This window comes from Dendropsophus ebraccatus, chromosome 9, assembly GCF_027789765.1.
Source record: "Dendropsophus ebraccatus isolate aDenEbr1 chromosome 9, aDenEbr1.pat, whole genome shotgun sequence".
In the NCBI taxonomy this organism is placed as follows: Eukaryota; Metazoa; Chordata; class Amphibia; order Anura; family Hylidae; genus Dendropsophus; species Dendropsophus ebraccatus.
The window spans coordinates 5,902,978-5,910,830 of record NC_091462.1 but is presented as its reverse complement, the minus strand read 5'-3'; the positions used below and the strand labels follow the sequence as shown (position 1 = coordinate 5,910,830).

At 41.3% G+C, this 7,853-nt stretch overlaps 1 long non-coding RNA gene across 1 annotated transcript; it reads left to right on the top strand.

The window, feature by feature from the left end:
* The first annotated feature begins 1,174 nt into the window (after positions 1 to 1,174).
* Positions 1,175 to 5,483, top strand: LOC138800617 (uncharacterized). Its single transcript, XR_011364484.1, has 2 exons — positions 1,175 to 3,774; positions 3,831 to 5,483. It is a non-coding gene; the product is annotated as an uncharacterized lncRNA (long non-coding RNA).
* The last annotated feature ends 2,370 nt before the right edge of the window (positions 5,484 to 7,853 follow it).

Below are 7,853 nucleotides of genomic sequence, written 5' to 3'. Positions count from 1 at the left end.
AGGGACTCAGCCGCTTGCAAACTAGAACGCAGACAGACGGGATGTGGTGATTTATCCGTCATCGGACGCGCAGATATAACTGGCCAGGTAAGAGAGACTTTCCTTTCTTACGTACTATCTGCGCCTCAGGGGAACGGATCTAATCAGATTCCCGTCACACCTGTGTTCTCTATATATGTTTGTAAAGCTGAGTCTAATTGTTAGACAAAGAACTCTGTAACCCAGGATAGGACAAGGTTAAAGTGCTGCATTGCCGTCGCAAACTGTTGTGTGATTGAGATAAGCTGTTGCTGTATTTATGCTGAATTAAGGAAAGGGATTGCCGAACATGATCACTTCTGCGTCCTTACGGGGAGGCTGTGATTAATTCTTAACCCTTGTAATACAGCATGGCATCGAGAACAGCTGCGAGGTCACAGACAGTAGGCATATAACTTTTGGAGTGAACGGGTTCCTGATAAGTGATATCTGTCTCGAGCAGCGGGAACAATACTTGTATTGATCCCATTATTTGTGCTTGTACTGTGGTAGAGAGCAGGTCAGAAGATCTGTGACTTACCCCCTTGCCCCCTAGGAGGAATTAGCAACGAGGGACAGTAGGTTGCTGTAGTGCGTCGCCATAGTGTGTCACTGTGACGGCTGGGCCTATAGCAAGGTTGCTGTAGTGCGTCGCCATAGTGTGTCACTGTGACGGCTGGGCCTATAGCGGCTGTGCTTGTTAAAACCTAAGGTTTAGGTTTCGTTCCCCAATACGCTACCTAGGGATTAGCTGAGCAAGGATGAGACAGTTATTCTCTAAAAAAAGGGATCACCAGTCTCCACAAGAAGTTTATGTGAAGCTGATGTGAAGCTAAGGAAGATAGCGATGGGCATGTAAAGATGCAGTGCAAGATCTAGAACAGATCTTTAGGAGGCTTGATATGAAGGCAGATACATGCCTTAGCCCCACCAACCTCTGGCTCTCTGACCAACACCTGGGAAACCCCTTACACTCCTGTGCACACTTATTTTTGCCTTGTGGGTAGGTAACCAGACTTACATGTAGCATGCAGGGCAAATGGGTCCTTGGAATTTCCAGGAACCTTAGGGTCAATGTAAGTACTATCCCTAAGGGGGAATCAAGGATTAGAGAGTAGAGAGAGATGAGAGCCAGAGGGTCAGACAGAAGGAAAACATTTAGGATAATGGGTGGGAAGCACAGGTCCAGTTGGGTGGACATGTCATGTGCCGGTGACCAACAATATCTAGATAAGACAGAATATTGTAGTGTGTGTGGCAGACCCAAGCCACATCATTATGTTACACCATTGTACCCAGTTTATATCTGTATACAAACCCCAGATCCTGCGAAAAGCCAACCTACGTCCAATGGTGGCGTATAGACCCTCTGTTCTGCAGGAATCTTCCCCTTGGTTGGCTGTTGAAGTAGTTACTTTGATTTAAAGTGCCCCTTACCTGATAGTAAGACCAATGCCTTTGTGGAGGTGGCAGCCTAACCTCAAATAGTGTATATTGCCATGTAAGTGTCTAAGTACAAAGCCACGTACTCAGACAAGGAGAACAGTCCAGCTCATTGCTAGATACAGTACTGAGAGAGCTGAAGAGGTTAATTAATGCTGCGTAGTGAAGCAGCATACAAAGTACATAATGTGTGTTATTTGTTATGTTTTGTACAAGGCCATCAACCAGCTCTGAGGGCTGCAGATCACATGCAAGCAGCATTAGAAACAAAAGAATCAGAGCTGTTAGTGTAATGTAATGTACGCTCCTACATTATACTGTATTTCAGCCAGTTTTACTAAGCTGGTGTTCCCCTTTAGAAGTATGTTACGTGTTAAAAAAATGTTGATCATTTTCTGTTGTCCCGACCGTGGAACATTTGCTTATTTGTGTACACCACTTTTCTGTAATCAGCCCTCAAAGATGGCGACTGAAAGCCAACCACTCCCCATATCATCCACGTCTCCATTATAATTGTGACGTCTCAAAACCATGCCCTAAGCCAACACCCCTATATCCGGTTATCTAGTCCGGTGGCCATTTTAACTCCTGGCATTTCTGTCCTCCGCCCATACTGCTTAGTGTCACTGAGGGGGCGGGCACAGGACTCTCCGATAGAGTCTAACAACTGTTTTGCACATTTATTAATGAATATTATTACCTGATGGTGAAGAAAGTTAGACAAAGGTTTGTTGGAGGGAAAAGCAATGAGACTGTTTGAAGGAGCTGGGTCTATTAGACCTATTAGTGTATAAGATTGTTATACGGAAGTGTCAGTAGGAGGAGTCAGAGAGAAAAAGTACGTTTTATTAGGAATGTCAAGAGAAAAGTGATAATTGGTAAAGATCAAACGCAGAATTTTGTGCACTTATTAAGAACCCAATGGTATAAGGAGCCTGTAGTAACTTATTACTGTAACTTACACATTTATTTAAAAAGTATATATATGTATCCCAATATATATTGTAAGCAGATTTTCTTTAAGTGTGTGTCCCCAACGTATGATATTTCAAAGAAGAAGTAGTTTACTACAGTAAAATATATATATTTCTATGTAACTTTATTTAACAAGTGTTTATATATATATATGTGTATATATGTGTACACATCTATCCTAATAAGTTCTACGCAAATTGTTTTTTTTCCTACTAAGTTATAAGTATGTGTGCCACTGTCCAAGGTTACAGTCTGGTGCATAAGAGCACAGCGCTGATATCTTCTGTAACTTCAAGGATGTTAGAAAAAAAATAAAATAAAAACTTCCAAGAAGTTTTAACTCTTGTATCTATGATTTTACTGCTCACTGCTCAAGGTTAGAAGTGAAGCTCAGAGCGTTCTGCTTACTGATAAGAGCAGCGTATTGAAGGAATATTCAGTTCAGCTGATTTATTTAATTTTTTTATCAAAAGAAGTTTAATATGGGACGAGTGTACAATGTTTAATTATTTTTTTTAATGTTTTTATTTTTAGGGTTAACAGTTTTGTGATGATTATAGCAAACTTAGCTCATGAATATATATGTACTTTTATCCCTAGTAAAAACCAAACCCATGTCCATGGCTCCAGTCTGCACTCCTTATGCCTCTCAATATATATATATATATTGTGTTAAGTGCATTGAATCCAGCATCTCTGTTGCCTCTTGATGTAGATTCAAATGGGGGAGGGGATGGAGGTGAATGGAAATGGGAGCAGCCCATTTTGATGGAGTAGCCAATTTTGATGTTTTAAATTTTTTTAAACACCGTACAAATTTTTTATTTTTGAATAAGGATGTTTTTGTTACTTATTGTGTTTGATATTTTAAATTGTGAAAGATGAAAATGTAATTGAAAGCCCAAATATTAATGAAAGTTTAAAAGTTTTCATTGTAGATTATCTCAGACTTTTCAAAGATGGATGACACAAGACGCAAGGATATATGGTGACCGCCATGCAGAGTGACGTTCCACTGCAGAAACCGCTCCTGCTATAAGCTGGAGGTGAGGACAATCACTGAGACATGTAGGATGGTTGAAGGTAACTGTGCAGATGTCTATATGAAGCCCACCATTATGGGTTAATTGGCAAATTAGAGATTTGTTTGGTCCCTGGGCTTACCAAAAAGCTGCCATAGAGCGGCTGACGCAACGTTCACGCTGACAAACCCTGATGCCAAAAAGGGTGATGGATGATGGATAAAGCTGGTGATGCGGTGGTTTCTGTGCTCTTCCCAAGGTAACAGCGTACAAAGCGTACAAGGGAATGGGGAGATGTTTCCAGTCTCTTCCTGAGGTAACCGTACATAGTATACAGGTGGAATGGGGAGATGTTTCCAGTCTCTTCCTGAGGTAACCGTACATAGTGTACAGGTGGAGGAGGAGATGTGGATCTGTTTGTTTTTAAGTCTTTTCCAGAGACAATCAGCAACAAGCTGTGAGACCAGCGGATGGAGAGGAGGTACAGGGCAAAGATGGCGTCCAATAACTATTTGCCGACAGCCTTGTATCCCACTGTAAGTTATCTGACAAAACCAGCAGAAGGAAGCCATGTGTAATGTGGTGTAGTATCCTCACATTGGGCGGCCCAGGGGACAACAAATATAGCAAAGAGGGTTGTGTACGGCTGTATTATCTACACCTGTCATAACCTACTGTAAGTAACACCGTAAAGTGCCTGTCTGCATAGTCTGTCATCTTCCTGCCTGTTTTAGGGAATGTAAGTGGACGTCATCCACCTGCCACAGGTGGCCTATACAGGTATGTCCTTGTCTGTATTGGTGTCTTCTTTACAGGTCAGCCAAAACTATGGGAGACGACAAAGCCAATGTCTGAGGTGATATTAGTGGCCTTAAAAGAAGCGATATAACTGAGGCCAAGAATCCAAGTGTCTGTAAAGAGGCCTGTCAGTCAAAAGATGGGTTTAAGGATAAAGGATCCATACCAATGCTACTATTACAAAAAGGATCATATGATATATATTATTCTCATAAAAAGGCTTTGAAACTTTAGGTGATGTATCGTTTACACTTTGCTGTTATTTCTATGGTGGTTATCTTATGTGTAATATGTGATGATCTCAGTCAGACAAGAGACAATTCAGTAGGATCCAAATATTATATCGGTAATAAGCGCCCAATTACTTCATATTATTGGTCTATGTATTATACTATATGATTATGTACAGGAAGAGATGTGACCATGCGACCAGTCATTAGACCTGTGTGATCTAATCATAAAGACGTTTTCTAGGTACAAAATGAAGTAAAAAGACTAAAAAGAAGTGGAAATTTTTAGAATCCGGTACTGAAGATTGTGAATTCACTAATTGGTTATTATAAGTGAATCTAATGGTTACATAGTAGGTCACATTGTGGAGATGTTATTGCATTCACCTGTTATGCTGTTTTTGGTTTATGTGTCAATCAACTTTTTATTTTTGCTTTTGCCATGAGATAAGATTTGCTCACATCAAAACTTTTTATTTTCAGAAACTTTTTAAAGTTAGTTGTTGTGACTTTCCAATACCCACATGATACCGAAGTGGTAGAGTCCTTGTGATAGAGTCACGTCTGTTATATACAGTGAAGAACTTATTGTCTGATCACTCAGTGTCACAGGGAGACGTAGGAGTGACAGGAGACTAGTTAGGTTCGGGACGGAGGATTGTCTTACCTTTAAAGCAGTCCTACGGTAAAGGGACCTAGAGAAGGGGGCTACATCTGTAGTCAAGATTAGGGACAAATCTTAGGGACAGGAGTGATGAGACAATAAGGTTTGGTTATTTTGATAAAATCCGGAGAGGTATTTGTCATATATATATGATTGTTTGAGTATTGATAATAAGCTTTTATTTGTTTTGTTGTAACTAAGCTGTATATTGATGTATACTGTACAGACTCACCCATTGTTTAGTATTTTCTTTCGGTTATTGCAGATCTTACTACCACATCTGCTGTAAGTTTGTTCCGCCATCTATAACTTTCAATAAAACGTATGGTACTATTTTTGTCTATCCTATGGTGATGCCCATAAACTAATGGGAGTCCTTCAGGGTCTCTTCCAAGTGGTCTTATGCATAATACTGATCTGTTTTTCAGTAAAAGTGTTCATGTGTATTTTCTCTCGTATAAAACCTCGACAAACAGGAAGAAGCTTCACCCTCATATAAGAGACTAACGTTACTATGCTTTCTTTCTCTTATCGGTTCTCTTGAATCTGTGCCGCCTGGACATTTCTGGAGGTTGGATGCTGTACTAGTACTTGGAGGATGTTTTCACCTGTGGTCCCTTGATCAACCTGCAGCTGAGGGTGGAGTCCTTAAAACCTCCGGCTACGACCCAACCACCAGTGATGAACCATATCCATGCTCCACGGATGTCAAATGGGGGAATGATAAGGCCAGCGATACGATTTTACCTACCTGCACCGTACCTGTATGACTACATATATATATACGCCTCTTGCTCAGAAGCTCCAGCACATTAGAGAGTCCCTGATAGGGTTAACTTATAGTTGGACCATTTCTTACCTTGGAAAACTTCTGATATGACACTAGAAAGAATGTTTTGTCTCAAGAACTATTTCCCTCAGAGACATGTTTATCAGCGTCCAAGGCCGTTCTCAGAGGAAAGCTGCCTGTCTGTTACAGTGGGAATAATGTGAAAGTATCATTGCACAGAATGTATTGTTCTAACCTTTTTGAATAATAATAATGAATACCAATATAGATGCCATTGCGCATGACTGAATATCTAAATCACTAGCACCGCCTCATCTATGTCTTATTAGCATTTGTTACCACCCTATATTTTATCTGTCTATAAAATGTGATTACCATAATAAAACTTGGGCCATTTTCTCCAGGCTTATAATCATGATACATTGTCTTATCTGTGTCCATGACGTATAAGTAACGAGCTGGTAATACTGCAGGATTCCACCTCTAGATATAATTATAAAACCATCCTTTACCTGGGTTTTTGGCTTCTCTCCATAGAGAGAGGTCAACATATAAATTTAACCTTAACATTGACCATCAAAGTAAGTAAGGAACGTGTAACCATCAGCCCTGAGCGAGGCGTGGAGGAAATCTGAAGGTGATCCTGGCATGGGGGGAGTTATCAGGACATTCAAGCTGCATTTGTTGTCTCATATTTCAGTGTTGGTCGAAAGAAAAAGTTTGCCCTCCATTTTTGTATTCTTTTCTGCCATTGATTGTGAGACCGGCGACTCTCAGCCCCCGGAGGGACTGCAGCGAACCTGACTGAGATGAGTTTCGGTGTTGTGTGTGTGTGTTCACATTACAACGACGGTATCACTCCCATAAAACTTTTTTCTTCTTATTGTTCCAGCTAAGCTATAATGAAGCAGGGCTGCAGTGTAAAGCATGGTGAGAGGCGGAGAGCCACCAGGGGGTGAATGTCAGCCGACACCTGATGGTAACAGACAGTGCAGCTACCCTGGAGACACTGGACAAAGCCCTTAAAGGGGTTCTCTAGCACTACATACTACATAAACAAGAGCAGTGCTGTCTGGAAGAAAGCGGCCATGTTTTTCTAATGCTAGATAACCTCTTCAAAAACCCCATATAAAAGCAACTTACACACCAAAAGGAATAGAAAGTGAGAGACCCCATGGGAGGAGAGCCGCATACATCGCCGTCTCTCATAAACATTGCCCTAACAAAGACAGAAATAAAATAGCAATTGTATCCGACGCACGAGGCTGCGGAGATGTAGGAAAACCGTATTTATTACAGAAAAGTCATCATTAGCGCGGATTGTGAGCAGAAGCTCGCTGTTACATGGCAGGATACTGGGGGGACTGGAATAAATGGAAGGAGATATAAATAAACCCTCGCCAGGATAATACCGGGTTACATCCAACACAAATTACACTGATTGAACCGACAGCAATTAACTAATTTGAGGCGTCTTATGAAAGGGTACTGTATGTAGGTGGCAGATAGAGGTGGCGGCGTGAAGCGGGGATAGATATTACTGCGCTCTCCAGACTCTCCACAACAAGGACATCGCTCATCTCATCATCAACGCAAATCACAAAACACTTCTCAGAAACCGCTATAACCAATTCAGATAAATATCAACAACTGGAAATGGAGCAGCGGGGAAAGCGGCAGACGGCGGGGACCGCACCCAATGTGATAACTCCACCCAGTAGCCAATTATAATAGGTCCGTTTTAGTGGGATAGCCCAGGGCCTATGGTACAGTTAATCCGCCCCTGACTCCACCAAACGGACTTCCGATACCGGACGAAACTATTGGAACGAAACCAAATGAAATTCACTAAAAGCCGTTATAACTGTAACAGAAAGAGGATCTGTAACATGGCTCTCACATACTGTATGCCG